General features: G+C 42.4%; 1 protein-coding gene and 1 non-coding gene across 8 annotated transcripts in view; both read left to right on the top strand.

Annotated features, from left to right (window-relative positions):
- The first annotated feature begins 1,197 nt into the window (after nucleotides 1–1,197).
- GABPB1 (GA binding protein transcription factor subunit beta 1) overlaps nucleotides 1,198–21,275 on the top strand; it is an 81,556-nt gene continuing 61,478 nt past the window's right edge. For 4 of the 7 annotated variants that reach the window (XM_033190135.1, XM_033190139.1, XM_033190140.1 and 1 more), the window contains exon 1: nucleotides 1,198–2,636. The gene's annotated coding sequence lies outside the window, so the exon portion shown is untranslated. Of the gene's footprint in view, nucleotides 2,637–11,806; nucleotides 11,831–21,275 lie in introns of all 7 variants that reach the window. The other 3 variants (XM_033190136.1, XM_033190142.1, XM_033190143.1) reach the window with 1 other exon arrangement.
- On the top strand, nucleotides 10,619–10,721 carry LOC117071632. Its single transcript, XR_004432400.1, has one exon. It is a non-coding gene; the product is annotated as a U6 spliceosomal RNA (small nuclear RNA).

Below are 21,275 nucleotides of genomic sequence, written 5' to 3' on the forward strand. Positions count from 1 at the left end.
AGGAGCGTGCCATTGTGCCCAGTTAATTTTTGTATTTTTAGTAGTGATGGGGTTTCGCCAGGTTGGCCAGGCTGCTCTCTAACTCCTGAGCTCAGGAGATCCATCCACCTCAGCCTCCCAAAGTGCTGGGATTACCGGCGTGAGCCACTGCACCCGGCCTTCTTCACGAACTTACGGGATATTCTCTCATTTTTAAAACTTGTTTATACGCTGTTTCCCTCTAAAAACAGGAGTAGGAACCGTTTGTTTTGCTGCTGCTTCATTTCAGTGTAGGTGAACACCTACTCTGTACCTGGCACAGAGTAGGTATTCTTCCAACAGTGTTGAATGAATATCTAATTGCTGACTACACATATCTGTCTGGTTGGCTCACAGGCACTTCGAATTTTACATGGTCAAAACAGAGACTTCTTTCTTTCCTAACATATATTCTCTTATTTTGTTTCTAATCTCAGTGAAGATATTACTACCCTTGTAGCTGCTCCACCAACTCACTTGGCAGTCACCTCTGACACCTATTTCCCTCAGTCATTTTCAGTTAACCAAATCTCCCAATAACCACTTCATTTTCTTCACAACTACTTGCCACCAACTCAGTCCAAGTCATTATTGGCTCACAGTCTACTGTTTACTCCAAACTCTTTTCCTTGCCTCAAATTTTTGTGTAACAGTGATCTGTCTAAAATGAATTCAATCCTGATTCTACTACTTAAAATCTTTCAATATCTTCCTCCTGGCTCTCAGAAGCTGACTTCTGCACATAGCATTCAAGGGCTTCACAAGCAGACCTCCAGCACTGTCTTCTTTACCCAAAAATCTCTCTAGTGTTAGCCTCCAAACATCAGTACTTACTGCTTCTTATCCAGAAGGTCTTCCACAATACCTTTATTAAAGCTGATTGCTTCTCTAGTCCCATTCCATTTTATTTCTCCCTCTTAGTTTAGTAAGGGGTTCCTCCTTTATTTGATTCCACAGTATTAAGCAGCTTCACTCTCATCATACTGATGATGCCTACTTACTTGTCTACATTCTACAGCGTAAGATAAATGGGGACAACGATTTTCTAACAATAATTAGCTGAATGTTCACTCAAACAATGCTCATTCTGGGGGCAACGATTTTCTAACAATAATTAGCTGAATGTTTACTCAAACAATGCTCATTCAAATAATGCTACAGAAAAACATCAGTATTTTGACAAATTTCTATTAACTGAAGCAATGAAAATATTAAATCAAAAGAAAACATAGACTACGGTTCCTATGCTTTTTTTCTGTTTTAGCCACAATGCTTTAATAAATTACGCAAAGACTACAAACCTTTATTACATCAATTGTTACAAAAGGCTAAGTGGAGAAAGATTACTTATCTGAGGCTGCACAAAATCAGTGGGCAATATGGATTTCATTTAAGCTTGTCACTTCTCCTGGATTAAATTCTTGGCGCTGTCTCACATACTCCCAAGTCCTAGATGTAGGATGCTAGAAGTTGCAGTTACTAGGTTGGGAAAGCCATGCCCTGACTCCCCTGCGAAAAACATATCAATATGTTAAGTTCCTTAGCAAATCACATCTAGATTAAGTTCATAAGGCTTTTTTTTTTAACTTTGCAAATCTCCAAACTTTTGCTACTTAATAAATACAACAAAAGTTTTGACATTCCAGCCACGGAAAAACAGATCTCTACCTCTGAGGTGGCAGTAATCCAAGCAGTTACTAGGATCTACGAAATATGAGGCATCATTAGAATGCTCGGGAAAAAAATCTACAGAAATATGTACATCTTCGTCATGAATCTGACCGCTGAGTTTACGCAAAAGTGGAAAAGGAACTTCACTTGTTCCTTCCCTGGTACCTTCATAGCGTCTCCCGTCCCAGTCTGACTAGTTGAATCTAGGGACACTTAAAAGGTAAATCCTAGCCTCCTGGCTGTCCTTCCGTCTCCCAGGATTCTGCTAGGCCGCACAGTTGGTAAGCTTAAACTCCAAAGATTCCGCACTCTCCGTCTTTAAACGGTCATGTCACAGAGATACCAAGGTTAGCACAGGAACATTAGTTTCCGAACTGCTACCCACCGCAGAAACAGGCGGGAAGGCTCCGCGGCCACCCAGCCTCTCCGCCGCGCACATGGCCGGCCGCAGCTCCCACCCCCGCTGCCGCGCAGGCGCCGGGCGGGCCGGGACTTGCGGTCGCCGAGAGCGGATCATTCCGCCGCTTTCTTTGTGTGGCTGAAGCGCTAGAAATGGCATATTTTCCTTCCTTTCGTTAAAAAATCAGACTCTCTTTCCCCTCTCTCCCCGTGGGAACAGAGTCAGGGAGTGGGTGGGAGCGGGATCTGCCGATGGGTGCAGAGGCGGAAAATCCTCGGGCGAGGAGCTGACGAGGGCCGGGTCCGGGAGGGATGCTGGGAGCTTGACTCACGCGCACACCATGTGTCCCTCCGCGCGCAGCACGGGGGACTTTTCGGTGGGGATTTTGGGCGCCGACCAGACGCGGCATTTTCGGAAAATAGCGCTCTGTGCTGCTGAAGCGCTTTGTGTGTAGCGGGGCCGCGTCAGCCCGGCCGGGTACGAGGCGCCTCGGGTCCCCGCACCACCTCCTGCTGCCTTCCCGTCGCCGCTCCCGAAGCTTTTCCAGGTCAGTGCGGGTCTGTGTAGGGCCCTGTTACCACCGGATGTGGAAGTTGATCTCTTCGCTGGTAAAAAATAATTCCACTTCCCCCGGAACCCAGATCATCCCCGCGATTTCCTGTTTATTGCATTAAGGCGCCGGGTTTCCGGGGCTCCTGGCCCCGCTTATTCCGCGGGGGTCGGCGGGGTCGGCCTGGGCGCCCGCTCCGCCCGCGCCGCCGCTGCGCTTTGTCCGCTGGGCACCCCGCTTCTGGGAGGGGCGGGCAGACATGGTGGCGGCCGCCGCCCCCTCCTCGGCCCTGGCGTGCGGCGGCCTCCTCGCGGCTACCCGGCGGGCCGGTCCCGAGCGGCAGCCCCGGGGTGGCGATGGGGTCGCGCCGAGGCAGCGGAGGTTCTGCGGGCGACTGGAGGTTGGCGGTGGGCGGGAGAAGGAGGAAGGCAGGCGCGGCTGGGCCCGGCCTCTGGCGCCGCGGTACCCTTTGTCTGGGCAGCTTGACGGCCCCGCCGGGCTCTCCGGAGAGGGGAACGGGCGGCGGGGGCGGCGGGTCCTGGGCGCCCTGTGCTGCGGCGCCGAGAGGCGCTCGGGCCGCGGCGGGATCGGCCGGTCCAGACAGGGTTAACGGGAGAGGCTGGCCAGTCCCGCGCGGGGCCCCCGCTGCGACAGCCTTGGCCGCGGGGACTGGAGTCCTGAGTGGGAGAAGCCTGCCGTTTTGAAGGCTTGGGACTTCTGCCCGAAAGACTTCGCCGCCGAGACCCGCGGGTGCACGGCCTCAGGGAAGAAGTTGAGAATTTTGCCAGGTCATCTCTGCCAGGGCACAGTTCATCAGTGTGTATTTAGTGTGTTTCGGTGAAGCTCTCCAAGTGTGTTGAATCAGCGTGCCTAGCCTCAAGGGTGCATCGTGAAAACTGAAACCAAAGGAATGAGGGGCCGGGCGCGGTGGCTCAAGCCTGTAATCCCAGCACTTTGGGAGGCCGAGACGGGCGGATCACGAGGTCAGGAGATCGAGACCATCCTGGCTAATACGGTGAAACCCTGTCTCTACTTAAAAATACAAAAAACTAGCCGGGCGACGAGGCGGGCGCCTGTAGTCCCAGCTACTCGGAGGCTGAGGCAGGAGAATGGCGTAAACCGGGAGGCGGAGCTTGCAGTGAGCTGAGATCCGGCCACTGTACTTCAGCCTGGGTGGCAGAGCAAGACTCCGTCTCAAAAAAAAAAAAAAAAAAAAAAAAAAAAAAAAAAACTGAAACCAAAGGAATGATACAGGCCTGCTTTGTGTGTATCTTCCCACTTGAAGCTTGTTTTCGGTACAAATACTCTTGCTTTAAACCTGATTGGACTGTGGCGAGCGGACATCTGTTCAAAGGAGGGGCCGAGACCACAGTACTTCTGAAGGGGGCTTGATAATGTGGAAACATTTTAAGTTTTCTCTCCGGACTGTTTTGCTCTTTCAATTCAGGCAAGTTACTGAAGTACGTTTTTTATCTAGAAAAAGGTTTGATGTAGGCTGTAAAGGGTCCTTGTAAAGTACATTGCCATCCCAGAATTAAAAGATCCACTCATTTATTATGCAGAAGTTAGTGGTCAGACATTCTTGTAGATAGTTTATCTCATGTAAAGACCCACCCAGCTTGGTTTAAATTTTTTTCTCACTGACGTATAAACCATCAGCTTTGATACTTCCATTTTCAGGGTCAGACTTTGAGGAAACTAAAGATGGCTTTATTTTCTTTTCTCCCGGGTTTTTTTTTTTTCCAAAAACAAAATCCATGACATGTTAACATAGATGATATGTTAAGAAGTAACATCTTGCATTTTTGCAAATCTTTTTAATGCCTGGTTTAATAGAAGATTCTCAAATCTACGTCACTGTTGTGGTTAGCACACCATGTAACCTCTGGAACACTCCACTGTACACTCATACTTTTTTTTTTTTAAACCAAAAAACAGAAATGTGTCATTCTTACCGTGCTTTCACCATACAAGTCAAATCAGGATGTTATGCAAGACACATTTTAACAAGACGAATAAGATTGATTCCCATACTTTTTTTTTACTGGGCTCCAGCTTTTTTAAAAGTTGGAATTTAGATACCTAAACAAAATCACAGATAATGACTGCATAATCTACCTATGATCTCGGAGACTCAGGAACATTTGAAAATATTCTTAAGTGATTAAAAAATTTAATTCTAGTACATATAATGATTTACACAAGTAACACGTGAATTCCACATTACATATGGTATTAATACTTGTGTGTAAATGTTATCTTTAAAGATGAAACATGCTGAAAACTATAGGAGGTGCAGATTTTACAGAAAACTAGTTCTGCAGTGAATCCTTTGGTGAAACGAATAGTTCGCAGATACGTATCCTTAGAGTTCTTAGTCTCTTTGAATCATTCTGGGTTTTCTAGGTTGGGAGACAATTATACCTAATTGATTAATGCGTAAAAATTTAAGGCCATACTTTAATGGTTTTGAAAGGAAGCTAAGTTTGTTTCCAGTTGTTTCTGTGAACTCTAGTCTGAATCTGTCAGTCTGTAGTTCTCTACTGTTCCATCAACAGGAAGCATCTGGTCATTCTTCGTGTAATTGTTAGAAAATACCAGGTGTATTTTTAATGTTTGCTGTTTAAATGAAAATAGATTGGATCTTGGTTAAGTTTACTTGGTTTGGCCAGGCACAGTGGCTCACGCCTGCAATCTCAGCACTTGGGGAGGCGGAGGCGGGCCGATCACCTGAGGGTTAAGAGTTTGAGACCAGCCTGGCTAACACGGTGAAGCCCCATTTCTACTAAAAGTACAAAAAATTAGCCGGGTGCGGTGGCGTGCGCCTGTAATCCTAGCTACTTGGGAGGCTGAGGCAGGAGAATCGCTTGAGCCAGAGAGATGGAAGTTGCAATGAGCCGAGATAGCACCATTGCATTCCAGCTTGGGCAACAGGGGCGAAACTCCGTTTCGTCTCAAAAAAAAGTATGCTTGGTTTTAGTTTGTTTTTTCCTCTAACATTGTGTCATTATACTGGACCACATCTCCTCTACCATGGATGTTTTGTTTTGTTTTTCTTTTGCCCTTCATTACCTTGTTAGAAATAGTAACAGGTAAAGTTCACATGTCATGAGGAATTCAGAAATTCAGAAATTACATGAAGTTTTGCATCATGAATTTATTTTTGAGGGTGCATGAGGCGGTTACCCAGTCTCTGTTTGCAGGTAGCCTGAGTTCAGATGAACTCTCTGATGGCCTTCATCTCTTCTGACTTTGCAAACGTTAAAAAACAAACGCACACAAAATCTCGAAGTTCAGAGCAACTTAGTTTCCTTAGTGTCGTCCATCCCCTCCCCTCTCCTCCCCCACAACTAGTATGATTTCCAGCTAGTAATCACAATGTTTCTATAGCCTGATGTGCCTACTTTGGTGTAGCTATAATTAGTATTATAGTTTTCTGAAGATGTTTGTTCCATCATGCTTTCTAGAAGGTAAATCTAGCACTAGATGAGATCAGTATTAGGGCCTGTGTTTTTTCTCAGTGTTGACATCACAGTGCTCTATACAGAGAAGATGCTTTGGTGCAATCAGCTGTCAGTTCAGTTGTTGGTGGGCTAGTGCACCTTTCTCTGTCTCTTTGTCTGTCTCCCTCCCTCCCTCCCTCCCTCTCTTCCTCCTTCCCTCCCTCTGTCCCTCCTTCCCTCCCTCTCTCCCTTCTTCCCTCCCTGTGTTCCCCTCTGCACCTTTTCTTTCTTTGACAGGGTCTTGCTTTCTCTGTTACCCAGGCTTAGTGCAGTAGTGCAGTTATACTTCACTGCAAGCTCCACCTTTCAGGCTCAAGCGATCCTGCCTCTGCCTCAGCCTCCTGAGTAGCTGGGACTACAGGTACCTGCCAATGTGTCCGGCTAATTTTTTAACTTTTTTGTAGAGACGAAGTCTCACTATGTTGCCCTAGCTGGTCTCAAACTTCTGGATTCAAGTGATCCTCCCACCTTGGCCTCCCATGTTTTGGGATTACAGGCGTCAGCCACCAAACCTGTCCGAGAGTAATTCTGAAGATGGTAGAATAGCTTATTGAAAGAGCAAGGTGTTAGCCCCACTTTACTTTGTACTAGTTATATTATACATGGGGTATTGAGTCAGCTTTTTGGGTAGCATACTATCATAAGTGAGACCTTGTATTCATTCTCAGACTTTTGTCAGAATAATCTGGAGAGCTAATAAGAAACCACACAGAGGCCCAAACTTACGTGGGGTAGGAACGGACCTTTATTTTTCTCATTTCCAAGGTGGTAGACACCAAAGTGTCAAAATCACTTATCTGTAGAGCATAAACGAGGACCTTGATCATGAGAGAAATGGAAATGAGAAAAAGTTGAAAAAAATGGGATATTTGACCTAAAGAAGAGGAGCTTCTTTTAAGAAGTAACAGCCACCTTTAAGGATTTGGAGTTCTGTCACACAGAAGGATCACATTTGACCAGAAGGAACTAGGGTCAGTGGGTAGAAGTTTAAAAGAAACAGATTTCCGCTCTATTTCAAGAGAAATTTCCTCAAAACTGTGAAAACAGAATGAGTTGTTTTGGGTGGTAGGCTGTTCCTTTTCACTGACAGATTGAGGATTCTAGAGTAGAGGAATCATGCTGAAGGAGAATTTGGGCTAGGTGTCTTCAAGTTACCTATAAACTTTGAGGTTTTATTAAATATGCCAAGGTTTACAGGTGGAAGAACAAAAAACTAATTGAGTGAGTGAAACAAGCTGGTTAACTTAACTGGGTAATAGTTTTTGCCTTTTTTGATAAAGAGAAATGAGTATTAAGTGAGAAGGCTATTTAATGAAGGACTTTAAACCACACTGTAATTTGGCAGATTCAGAAGCCTTAAAAATGGGCATACTTTCTGACATGGAAATTCCCTTTAAAGAATTTTTTTTTGATGTAGTAAAGATGTGTGTGAACATTTAGCTGTGAGCATACCAATTGCGGTGTTGTTGATTATACAATCTATGTGTTAATGCCTTTAACCCCCACGGTAATGATATGGAGTGGGTAGTACTATTTCTGTTTTTCAGAAGAGAAAACAGGCATAGAGAAATGAGGTTGCTTGCTCAAGGTACCTGAGTTACTTAAGTTTTAGGGCCAGGACTTGAATCCAACCACTGTGACTCTAGAGCCAGTACTATTGATCATTATATGGTAAAATTGTAAACCTAAATATTTCACAGTGATTGTTAGGGTCCATCCATACAGTGGGGTACTGCCTTCTCAGCCATGAAAATGATGATAGAATAATATAAATACATGAAAGGATGTCTTGGTATATGTAAGTGAGAAAAAGTAAGATTTAAAAACATGATTCCATTTGGTAAAAAAACCCAAAATATATTGATGTTTGGAGGGATATGTGCCAAATTGTTAAGTGGGTATTTCTGAGTGTAGTTTTATAGGTGATTTTTTTTTTTTTTTTTTGCTTATCCAAATTTTCTAACTTCTGCAATGACTATAAATTATCTATCGTGTGTTGTAATTAAGATATTAAGATGGTATTTTTCAATAAAAAATAATGTTACATAAGCTGAGAAATTTGGGTTTTATACTCTGCATTTTAAGCAAGTTCGTAGAAATTGTACATAAATGAGAATTTACAAATGCATGTAGTGTTTTGTCATTTTTTGTTTGATTCCTTATTCTGGAAGTAATATCAATTGAGTAGAGAAACATCACTGACTCCTAGCACCCTACCATAATCAATTATCTTATTTTCTTGTGTTTTGTTACCCTTATGTGTAATATTTTAAATATTCATCCCAGTGTCATCCCAGTTAGTCACACTCTAGCTGTGTGATTTTAGGCAGTTTACTTAATCTCTCCATGTCTCAGTTTCCTTCTTTGTAAAATGGAGATTATTATAATACTTAGCTCATGATGATTGGAAAGATTAAATGAGTTATTTCATATAAAGTGAATAGTATCTGACACATAGTTAATAGCTCAATAAATGTTATCAATTATAGGATCACAGTCCACCATTCAAACTCTTAGGATCTAATAGGTTATGGAATTAGGAATTTTTTTTGATAAGGGCAAGGTAGTAATGTATAGCCTTCCAAAAGAGTCCAGTGCAGTATCCCCCTTCAAAAGTGTTACTGTTCCTACAGCAAAATGTATGAATGCTTGCACTAAATAGGATAAAGACTGTAAATAGCTTCATATCAGCTTGGGTAAGGTTTACCACAAGATGAGTTATTTTGGGTTTCAGAAGTTTTTTGGATTTTTGGAATTGCAGATAAGGAACCTATAAAATATTAATTTTGAGTCCTATTTTATAATATTAAAACATCTTTTCATTGCATTGTATAGTTTTATAGTGCATGGTAAATTAAAGTCAATTAAAATGAAATAATGGAAAATGTCCACCTCCATCTCCTTTGATTAAAAAAATACTGAGCACACTGATACTATGATTTAAAAAAAAAAAAAATTTTTTTTTTTTTGAGATGGAGTCGCTGTCACCAGGCTGGAGTGCAGTGGCACGGTCTTAGCTCACTGCAATCTCCACCTGCTGGGTTCAAGTGATTCTCGTGCCTCAGCCTCCCGAGTAGCTGGGACTACAGGCGTGCGCCACCACGCCCAGCGAATTTTTGCATTTTTAGTAGAAACGTGGTTTCACCATGTTGGCCAGGATAGTCTCTATCTCTTGACCTTGTAATCTGCCTGCCTTGGCCTCCCAAAGTGCAGCGATTACAGGTGTCAGCCACTGTGCCCAGCCTAAAAGTTTCGCAGTTTAAATTAAAAAAAAAAAATGGCCGGGCGCAGTATCTCATGTCTGTAATTCCCGCACCTTGGGAGGCTGAGGCGGGTGGATCAGTTGAGGTCAGGAGTTCGAGACCAGCCTGGCCAATATGGTGAAACGCCGTCTCTACTAAAAATACAAAAATTAGCCAGACATGGTGGCGTGCGCTTGTGTCTTAGCTACTCAGGAGGCTGAGGGGGGAGCAGTCCTTTAGCCTGGGAGGTGGAGGTTGTAGTGAGCTGAGATTGCGCCACTGTACTGCAGCCTGGGTGACAGAGCAAGATTCTGTCTCAAGAAAAAAAAAAAAAAGAAAAAAAACTGAAACTTTAAAAAACTACCCTTGTTGGTCCTGCCTGTGATTCTATTTTTAAGAATATTTTAAGCCCATTAATGCCGTGATTATATTATATAATATAGAATCTTTTTTTTCTGAATGAGGCTTGAGCATTCCTATAACCCAATTAGCTTATGTCTCATTACGCTTGAGGGATAAGATACTTTTACTATGGTGGTTTACTATAGTCGTGATTCTTTTTTTTTTTTTTTGTGAGATGGAGTTTCACTCTGTCACCCAGGCTGGAGTGCAGTGGTGTGATCTTGGCTCACTGTAACCTCTGCCTCCTGGGTTCAAGTGATTCTCCCACGTAGCTGCAGTTACAGGTGCCCGCCACCACACCCAGCTAATTTTTTAATATTTAGTAGAGACGGGGTTTAGCCATATTGGCTAGGCTGGTCTCGAACTTCTGACCTCAAGTGATCTGCCCGCCTTGGCCTCCCAAAGTGCTGAGATTACAGGCTTAAGCCACTGCGCCCAGCCTATAGTAATGATTCTTTAAAGGAGGTGGGTAGATGCCAATATGATACCTGTCTTTAGTGCACCCATTCTGTGCACGTAGAGACTGAGGTTTTTTGTTTTTTTTTTTTTTGAGGCCAAGTCTGGCTCTGTGGCCCAGGCTGGTGTGCAGTGGCGCAATCTCGGCTCACTGCAAGCTCCGCCTCCCGGGTTCACGCCGTTCTCCTGCCTTAGCCTCCTGAGTAGCTGGTGAGGTGGTTTTAAAATTACAGAACTGAACTTTGGAATTCGGTCGATTCTTCTCATTATGGTAACAGTTTTGGATGTATAGCCCCTTCTGACTCCTGGAATCCTTTATGTCCACAGCACTTCCCATGTATCCAAACAGAGGAAAAAATAATTAGTAGTCTAGTGCTTGTTTCAGCAGCAAATATACTAAAATTGGAACGATGCAGAGAAGATTAGCATGGTCCCTGCACAAGGATGACACATAAATTTGTGATGTGTTCCATGTTTATTCTTTTTAATGATAAAATTAAAAAAAATTTGTGTGGTGTGTAAGTGAATGATTTAGAAAATTTCCTTTATGCCCTGAATGACTTGTGTGAACTCTGTCTTTGCCGATGTGATTATTCTTCCTATGTTCCTTTACTTGTTCCATTCATAGAGACCCTCAGTTTCTCTCCCTTAATGCTATGGTCTAAATACTTGTGTCTCCCCGTAATTCATGTTGAAATCTTAACTTCTAAGATGATGGCATTAGGAGGAGGTGGGGCCTTTGGGAGGTGATTAGCTCAGGTGGGTAGAGCCCTCACAAGTGGGATTAGTGCTCTTAAAAAATAGACTCCAGGCTGGATGCAGTAGCTCATGCTTATAATCCCAGCACTTTGGGAGGCTGAGTTGGGTAGATCAGGAGGTCAGGAGTACAAGACCAGTCTGGCCAAGATGGTGAAACCCCATCTCTACTAAAAATACAAAAATTAGCCGGGAGCGGTGGTAGGCGCCTGTAATCCCAGCTACTCGGGAGGCTGAGGCAGGAGAATTGCTTGAACCTGGGGAGTGGAGGTTGCAGTGAGCAGAGATCGCGCCACTGCTCTCCAGCCTGGGTGACAGAATGAGACTCTATCTCCAAAAAAAAAAGAGACTCCAGACAGCTTGTTAGCTCTTTCTTCCACATGAGGTTACAGCAAAAAGACTGCTGTCTAGAAGCTGGCCCTTACCAGATACTGAATCTGCCAGTGCCTTATCTTGGACTTATCGGGCTCCAGAACTATTAAAAATGGTTTTCTGGGCTGGGTGTGGTGGTTCATACCTGTAATCCTGGCACTTTGAGGAGGCTGAGGTGGGAGGATTGCTTGAGGCCAGCCTTGACAACATAGTGAGACCCCATCGCTACAAAAAAACCAAGAAAATCATTTTCTGTTGTTTAGTAAGCTACGCAGTTCATGGTATTTTGTTACAGCAACCCAGTCTAAGACATTTAACTTACTCCTGTACATACTAGATACAGTCTGCACTTTGACATCAGTCACTTATTTTATATTTTACTGGACTCATATTGTCAGATTTTTCCACCATCGATTTCTTCTGTTTTCCCTCACAGGTCACAGCATATTTGTGGAGGAAGGTGAGTAATTATGAAGATTTCTTGGCCACTATAAATTTATGCTGAACAATTCCAAATAGGCCCTTCCTACTTCTTGGCAATCATCTTATTAATTGCATTTTTCTGTTGTCTTATATTCTTTCTTCCTCTTTAACTCTTAATAGATGCCATTTACTTCTATTTAAGTGAAAAAGGAAAACAGGATACAAGCTTGCACATTTTTTTTTTTCGTTGTAACCATGACAAATCACTGTTCTTTCATCTTATTTTGTAAATTGAATGGAAGAAGAATCCTGCTGCCACAGTTAATTACCTCTCTGGTCACTTTGATTTTTTTTTTTTTGAAACAGAGTCTCACTCTGTTGCCCAGGCTGGAGTGCAGTGGCATGATCTTGACTCACTGCAACCTCTGCCTACTGGATTCAAGCGATTCTCCTGCCTCAGCCTCCCGAGTAGCTGGGACTACAGGTGCGTGCCACCACGCCCGGCTAAGTTTTTTTGTATTTTTAGTAGATACGGGGTTTCACTGTGTTAGCCAGGATGGTCTCGATCTCCTGACCTTGTGATCCGCCTGCCTCGGCCTCCCAAAGTGCTGGGATTACAGGCTTGAGCCACTGCGCCTGGCCTTGATCATTATTTGCAATGTTTTTTCTTTGCTATCTTAAAATATGTACAGACTTCTGTACTTTGGGAGGAAAAAATCAATTTTGATGAACTGCTGCTACTGTTCTATCTGCTGCATTTCTCTTCTTTATTTTCAAAAATTTTAAGAATTGACTTACAGTTGTTGCCCTGAGTTCTTACTTTTTTTTCGGAGACAGGGTCTCACTGTGTTGCCCAGGCTGGAGTACAATTGCAGCTCACTGCAGCCTTGACCTCCCTGGGCTCAGGTGATCCTCCTACCTCAGCTTCCTGAGTAGCTGGGACTGCAGGCATGTGCCACCATGCCTGGCTAATTTTTGTATTTTTCTGGTAGAGACAAAGTCTCACTGTGTTGTCCAGGCTATTCAACTCCTGAGTTCTTTTACTACTTCTTTCCTAAATTACGCAGTTTTGGAATATCATAAGTCAGATTGTTGCTTCAGAGGACATCTTTTTTGTCAATAATAACGGCTTCATCCTGACTCTCTTCAGCTAGTATATATGTGTTACTATTTCCACTGAGGCTTCTTAATGTTCTTTCTTTGCCCTTTGTGTTAGTTTGCCATCCTGGTTTTCCCTTCTGACTACTACTTTTCTGTTTTCTTTGTTGTTTCATGAGCCTCTTAGCACGGTTATTCTCATCAGTAGTTGATTATCTATTCCCCTCTCAGATGTTCTATATGCTGATGGCTCCCAAATGTGTGTCCTATCCGTGTTTGTTGCTCTAATAGTTTACTGGATATTTCTGTTGGAAAACTCAAGGAATTTCTATCACTTTTAGATTTATTATTATTCAGCCTCCCACCTGCTTTCAGCAGTTCTTTTAATTGTGTCATACTTAAATCTTGAAGTAGTCTGCGATGCATACTTTTGCTTTCTTTTTTTTCCTATTATTTACTTCCTTTAAATTTTAGATTTTCCTTCCTTGAATCCGTTTTGCATATGGCTGCCAGAATGATTTTCCTGAAAAATTTTTGAACCCCTTGCTAAACATATAAGCCTAAGGAGAGAACATGTGCTGTTGACCTTTGCACTGTCTATTCTGTCAAACAAAGTGAATTGAACCTGTGCTGAATAAATGTTTGAAAGGGTCACCATTTGCTCAAAAATTTGAATGACTCCCAGTTGTTTACAGGATAAAGTCCAAATTCTACTTCTGACTTTCCAACCTTTTTATATTCTTTTTCAGCCTTATTCCTTACTGTTTAACATTATTAAGCTGGTGTTTCCTCTGTAATATACCTTGCTTAAGCACAACTCCGTGCATTCTTCCTTTTCCTTGCCTATCAGAGCCTACTCAGGGATGTTTGCCCTGTGGCCGGCACTGTTCTAATCTCTGGTGTTAGAGTAATGAACAAAACGAAGACAAAGTCCCTGTTTTCTTGGAGCTGACGTTTGTGGGGAGGGACTCATAGTAAATAAATATGTGATATTAGGTGGAACCTAATCAACCTATCAACTATGGAAGTAGCTCTCAGATGATTGTTTATTCTGACTCCCAATAAAAAATACATCTTACATAGTAATTGTCTTTTTATGTTACTGTGTGCATGTGTGTGTGTGTGAGATAACTACGTTTGATATATGCTGATATTTTCAAAAACATTGGCTTTAACCCGCTCAAGTGATTTCACAGTCTGTTAATAGGTCATGACTAACAGTTTGAAGAGCACTGATCTATGGTATCTATACCCGCTTAAACAAAACACTGAACTACAAACTACTTTTGTTATAATCCACACATTTTTTTCAGTTTGTGAAATATTTTTGGTTAAAGATCTTACCTTCAATTTGTGTGTGTGTAGGCTTACAGTGTTTATAATAATGCTGAATAGAAAGGACTCGTTTAATTTAGCAAATATCTGTTGAGTGGTATATTAGAAGCTGCTAGATACTAAAATACACGTAAGAATAAGATAAACTATTAGCCTTTACTCCTATAAGGGTAAAAAAAAAATAATAAATCCCTATCTGAATTCCTAAGGTATATGAGAGAGGAAAGCTTGTAAATAAATCATTTGTAATGTGATGGAATCTATCTAATAATGGAAGTGTGTTAAGGCTGCAATGAGAGAATAAAGAAGTGATTAATTCATTTTGCTGAGAAGGTCAAGGGAAACTTATTGGAGGAGGTAATGTCTGAACTGGGTTTGGAGGGAGAATAGAACTACTTAGGTAAGTTTGAGAGGGAACGACTTCTTAGGCAGGATAACATATAAAGGAGTAGAATCATGAGAGAGAATAGCACATGAGGGTATTGTAGATAACTCTATATTAAAATATAAATCCAAGGGGGAAATGTTGAGTGAAGAGGCTGCAGTGAGGCACAGGTCATATCCTTGAAGGTCTGAGATGCTTTGGAGTTACCACTTATTGATTATGCATATTAGGGGAAAATACTGTATAGTCAGAATTAACTTGTAGGAAGTTGCCATATGGGAAGTAAGATACCATCTCTCGATAATTCCAAAACAGCCAGTTTTTCCTCTAGTGATGAAATATATCACTGTTTCCTCAATTGTGCCCTAGAGGAAGATGGCTTACATTTATGGGCTATGTTGTACAAAATAAAATCGTATAAAATGTTAACTTATCTATTGCAATGAGAAATTCATTCCATAAGATGCATTTGAGAACTGAGACCTACTGAGGAAATAGATTCATATTTCAGGCTCATGCTGGGACTTATGTTTATTAACTAAAATGGTGAGTAGCCAAATGTTTAAATCTTCTTTTTTGTTTTTTTTTTTTTCGAGACAGAATTTCGCTCTTGTTGCCCAGGCTGGAGTGCAGTGACGCGATCTCGGCTCACTGCAACCTCCACCTCCCAGGTTCAAGTGATTCTTCTGCCTCAGCCTCCCGGGGTAGCTGGGATTACAGGCATGCGCCACCATGCCTGGCTAATTTTGTTCTTTTAGTAGAGACGGGGTTTCTCCATGTTGGTCAGGCTGGTGTCGAACTCCCGACCTCAGGTGATCTGCCCGCTTTGGCCTCCCAAAGTGCTGGGATTACAGACGTGAGCCACTGCACCTGGCCTAAATCATTTTCAAGTTAAATATACATGTGGTTCAGTGCCACTGTATTCTATGGGTGATTGGAATGCATAATTATATCTACATTCATTTTGGAAAGGTATTTTGATAAATTTGACCAAACCACAATTTAAAACTTTATGACAACATTAACATTTAGAATATACAAATTTTAAAGAAAAAAAGAATATACAAATTTAAAACAGACTGAGAGGAGTATGCAACATATGTAATAAACCAGAAATATACATATTGCACTCCTACAAAGAGAATGAAATGATAAAATAGGTAAAGAGTATGAATAGGCAGTTTCTGAAGAGGAAACATAGTGGCCAACAAACATTTGATAAAGATCCACGGTCTCATTAGTAGTTTGAGAAATGCATGTTAAAACGCAGTAATAGCATACTTGCAGCTGTATAAAAAAATGAGGAAGTTCTCTCTGTGAACTAATAGGAAAAGATCTCTGGGATGTGTTGAACAGGAAAACCAATTGGGGAACAGTGTTATGTGGTAATGTTATTTATTTATTTTTTTGGTGATTATAGAAATGCTAGAAGGATACTAGTAGGCCGGGCGCGGTGGCTCAAGCCTGTAATCCCAGCACTTTGGGAGGCCGAGACGGGCGGATCACGAGGTCAGGAGATCGAGACCATCCTGGCTAACATGGTGAAACCCCGTCTCTACTAAAAAATACAAAAAAAAAAAAACTAGCTGGGCGAGGTGGCGGGCGCCTGTAGTCCCAGCTACTCGGGAGGCTGAGGCAGGAGAATGGCGTGAACCCGGGAGGCGGAGCTTGCAGTGAGCTGAGATCCGGCCACTGCACTCCAGCCTGGGCGACAGAGCGAGACTCCGTCTCAAAAAAAAAAAAAAAAAGAAACTAGTAAAGGTGATTACTTGTTGGAGTTGTGGGTCCAGGCTGGGTCGAGGAGGAGCAGTGAGTAGTGTAAATACTTCCCGTTGAGAATTTTCAATGTATACATTTCTGTGTTTGGGCTTTTGAGCTATATGAGAGTATTGCCTATTGAAAAAAGAAAAAGATGTGAAGTAGCCTTTATAGAACTTGACGACCAACTGTCTTAGTCCATTTGTGGTACTATAACAAAAATATAAACTAGTGACTTATAAACAATAGAAATTTATTTCTCACAGTTCTGGAGGCTGGGAAGTTCAAGATCAAGGTGGTGGCAGATTCCATGGCTGGTGAGGGTCCATTTCCTGCTTTACTGATGGAGCCACCTTGCTGTGCCCTCATATGGTGAAGGGACAAAGCAGTTATCTGGCAGTAATTCCATCCATGAAATTATGAATGGAATGATAAGGTTTGCCCTCATGACCTAATCATCACTCAAAGTCCCCATCTACTAATACCATCACCTTGGGGTTAGGGTTTCAACATGTTAATTTTGTGGGGACACAAACATTGAGACCAGCTGTATGTAGAAGATGAGGGAGAGGGAAGAGTTGAAGATAGCTCCCAGATTTCTAAATTGGGAAGTAAAGAGGCTGTTAATATTATCAGGTAATGCAGAAGGAAGATTAGGTTTTGGCATGTGCCTGGGATGTTCTGGACGTGCTAACTGACAAACCCTTACTACTTCTTAGTTTAGTGTTGGTATAATTTATGTACTTTAGATATGGAACTTTTGAGCTTATCTTAAACATGAATGTTAAGTAGTCATCAGTAAATATTCTTTATCCATGGACATATTCTGGGTTAATTTTTAGAAAATTATGACTAATTTTATAATCATAATAGGGACACTGATAAACACAGGTACAATGTAGATAGAGAAATAGAGAATGTATAACTGATAAATATATAGCTTAGGTGGAAAGTAAGAGCTTAATTTATTAACATGGTTTCAAGAAGCTTTATTTTTTTTTCCAAGATGAAGTCTTACTCTGTTGCCCAAGCTGGAGTGCAGTGGCACAATCTTGACTTACTGCAACCTCTGCCTCCCAGGTTCAAGTGATTCTCCTGCCTCAGTCTACCAAGTAACTGGGATTACAGGTGCCTGCCACCATGCCCTGGTTAATTACCGGTTATTTATTTGTCTGTTTGTTTTTTGAGATGGAGTGTCACTTTGTTGCCCAGACTGGAGTGCAGCAGAGCGATCTTGGCTCACTGCAACCTCTGCCTACCAGGCTCAAGCAATGTTCCCGCCTCAGCCTCCGGAGTAACTGGGACTACAGGCATGCACCACCATGCCCGGCTAATTTTGTATTTTTAGTAGAGACAGGGTTTCACCATGTTGGCCAGGCTGGTCTCGAATTCCTGACCTCAGGTGAGATCTGCCCGCCTTGGCCTCCCAAAGTGCTGGGATTACAGGTAGGCGCCACCGCACCCAGCTGCTAGTTAATTTTTGTGTTTTTAGTAGAGATGGGGTTTCACCATGTTTGCTAGTTTGGTCTCGAACTCCAGACCTCAGGTGATCTGCCTGCCTTGGCCTCCCAAAGTGAGACATGAGCCACCATGTCTGGCCTATGGTTCCAATTTAATGACATCTTTTGATATCTGAAATTCAAAGAAACAAAAATATACATGAAGAAGGAAGTCATCATGGTAGATGAGCTTATGCTGTAATATTTAAAACTGAAGTTTAGGCCAGGTTTGGTGACTCATGCCTGTAATCCCAGCACTTTGGTAGGCCAAGGTGGGTGGATCACTTGAGCCCAGGAGTTCAAGACCAGCCTGTGTAACATGGTGAAGCCCTGTCTCTACAAAAAATGAAAAAAATTAGCTGGGCATGGTGGTGTGTGCCTATAGTCCCAGCTACTTGGGAGGCTGAGGTGGGAGGATCCCTCGAGCCCAGGAGGTATAGGTTGCAGTGAGCCAACATCGCACCACTATACTCCAGCTTGGGAGACAGAACTCTGAAGGAAAAATAAATCTCTTTGAAGTTTAGGGAAGTTGATAACAGCACAGAAATTTTTTTTATGTTGTACCTTTGGGAGTAACTGTATATAAGACAAAGAAAGAGATTTAACCTAATGGAGACAAGGAGTCATAACATGTTGGGTGCTACTTAAAACAAGCTCTTGGTCGGGTGTGGTGGCTCACGCCTGTAATCCCAGCACTTTGGGAGGCCGAGGTGGTTGGATCGCTTGAGGTCAGGAGTTAGAGACCAGCTTGACCAACATGGTGAAACCCCGTCTCTACTAAAAATACAAAAATTAGCCGGGTTTGGTGGCACGCGCCTGTAATCCCAGCTACTTGGGAGGCTGAGGCAGGAGAATCACTTGAACCCGGGAGGCAGAGGTTGCAGTGAGCCAAGATCACACCACTACATTCCATCCTGGGCCACAGAGCGAGACTTTGTCTCAAAAAACAAAAACAAGCTTTTGGTATATAATTTAGAGTTCAAATTTTTTTTTGAGTGAATTATATTTCAGAATCTGATTTTTGAGGTTCTAATATATCCATACTACTTTTACCTGAGTTTTATTTGGCTAGAGTCTAAAATTAAGTAAAAGAGGAGCACAGATAAAGCACATACTTGTAGGACTTGCAAATAAATGTAGTTTTTTTTCTGGATTTTTTTTAGTAAAGATTTGGGTGTGGAATAGTAATGAAAAAGAACTACTAAGTAATTCTTTTTTTTCTTTTTTAATTGAGACGGGGTCTGTCTCTAACACCCAGGTTGGAGTGCAGTGGAGTAATCTCAGCTCACTGCAGTCCTCTACTTGGATTCTAGTGATCCTCTCACTTCAGCCTCCCGAGTAGCTGGGACCACATGCTTGCATCACCACACCTGGCTATTTTTTGTATTTTTTGGTGGAGACAAAATTTCTTCATGTTGTCCAGGCCGTTCTTGAACTCCTGAGCTCAAGTGATCTGCTTGCCTCAGCCTCCCAAAATGCTGGGATTACTACAGGTGTGAACCACTGCACTCAACCAGTAATTTTTGCTTAAGATTCAAAACTTTTAACCATTTATGTCTGAAGAGAAAATAGTTTACTAGTAAGTACTTTTTAAGATTCTTTTATTGCTGGCTTAGTCTTTCAAAAAATGCTTTAAAATTACAAATAATATTATAGAATCTCATAACAGGTGGAGATGGTCTTGTTTATGTGAGAGTGAAAAGGGTCTGAAACGTTCTGCCACCTGCAACCTGTGCTTACCTCTTTAGCCACTGTCCTTCTTGGTACTGAAGTCTGGAGCTTTGGGAATCACAAATTGAGAAATGCTGGATTCGGCTGGGCTAGAGTTTTGGATGGGCTCTGACCTCTTCATATATATATATAAATATATGTAAGTAATTTTTTCTTCTTGAGACAAGGTCTCACTCTTTTGTCCAGGCTGGAGTGCAGTGGTGTGATCATGGCCCACTGCAGCCTCAATCTCTTGGGCTCAAGTGATCCTCTCACTTCAGCTTCCTGAGTAGCTGGGACTACAGGCACACACCACTGTGGCTGACTGGCCTGGTGCTCCTGAGCTCAGGATAATCCCCTTGCCTCATCCTCTCAGTCATGCACCACCATGCCTGGCTACATTTAACTTTTTATAATAGATTTGTGCATATTTAATTGTAGTAAACCATAAAATAGACAAAAATCTATATATATTTTATGCATTCTTGACACCTTTTTCTTAAGTTTTTAAATATGCAGTTGGTGAGTTTTGTTTTTGAGACAGTGTCTTGTTCTGTTGCCCAGGATGGAGTGTAGTGGCATGAACATGGCTCACTGTAACTTTGACCTCCTGGGCTCGAGTGATCCTCCTTCTTCAGCCTCCTGAGTAGCTGGGACCACAGCTGCATGCCACCATGCCTGGCTAATTAAAAAATTAAAAAAATTTTTTGTAGAGATGGAGTCTCACTATGTTGCCTGGTCTGGTCTTGAACTCCTGGGCTTAAGCAATCTGCCTGCCTCACCTTCCTGAAGTGCTGGGATTATAGGTGTGAGACACTGTACCTAGGCTTGTGAGTTTTGTGAGTTTTTTTTAATTGTCAAAGACCTCAAAATAATTTTTTTTTTTTTTTTTTGAGACGGAGTCTCACTCTGTTGCCCAGGCTGGAGTGCAGTAGTGTGATCTTGGCTTACTGCAACCTCCTCCTCCTGGGTTCAAGCAGTTCTCCCTGCCTCAGCCCTCTGAGTAGCTGGGATTACAGGTGCCCGCCACCATGCCCGGCTACTTTTTGTATTATTTTAATAAAGATGGGTTTTTGTCATGTTGGCCAGACTGGTCTCAAGCTCCTGACCTCAGGTGATCCACCTGCCTTGGCCTCCCAAAGTGCTGGGATTACAGGCATGAGCCACCATGCCCAGCCTCAAAATAATTTTCTAATATATTAAAAAAAAAATGTATGAGTGAACTGTGCAATTCAAATCTATGTTGTTCAAGGGTCAAGCTGTACATCAGGAAGGTCACTTCCAAATATGTCTGGTTTCTGGATAATAGTGGCCTATTATCTTCTTTTTTTGTTTTTTGAGTTGGAGTCTTGCTCTATCGCCCAGGCTGGAGTGCAGCAGTGTGATCTTGGCTCACTGCAACCTGTGCCTCTTGGGTTCAAGCTATTCTCCTACCTCACCTTCCCCAGTAGCTAGGATTACAGGTGCATGCCACCATGCCTGGCTAATTTTGTATTTTTAATAGAGATAGGGTTACACCATGTTGGCCAGGCTGGTCTTGAACTCCTGACTTCATGATCCACCCGCCTTGGCCTCCCAAAATGCTGGGATTCCAGGTGTGAGCCACTGCTCCTGGCCGACCAGTCTTCTTTTTGAAGACAATTGAAAATGTTGGATAAAATACATAGAACATTACCTTAATAGCTTTGAAGAACTGG

This window comes from Trachypithecus francoisi, unplaced genomic scaffold (genome assembly GCF_009764315.1).
Source record: "Trachypithecus francoisi isolate TF-2019V2 unplaced genomic scaffold, Tfra_2.0 Lachesis_group3, whole genome shotgun sequence".
Lineage (NCBI taxonomy): Eukaryota > Metazoa > Chordata > Mammalia > Primates > Cercopithecidae > Trachypithecus > Trachypithecus francoisi.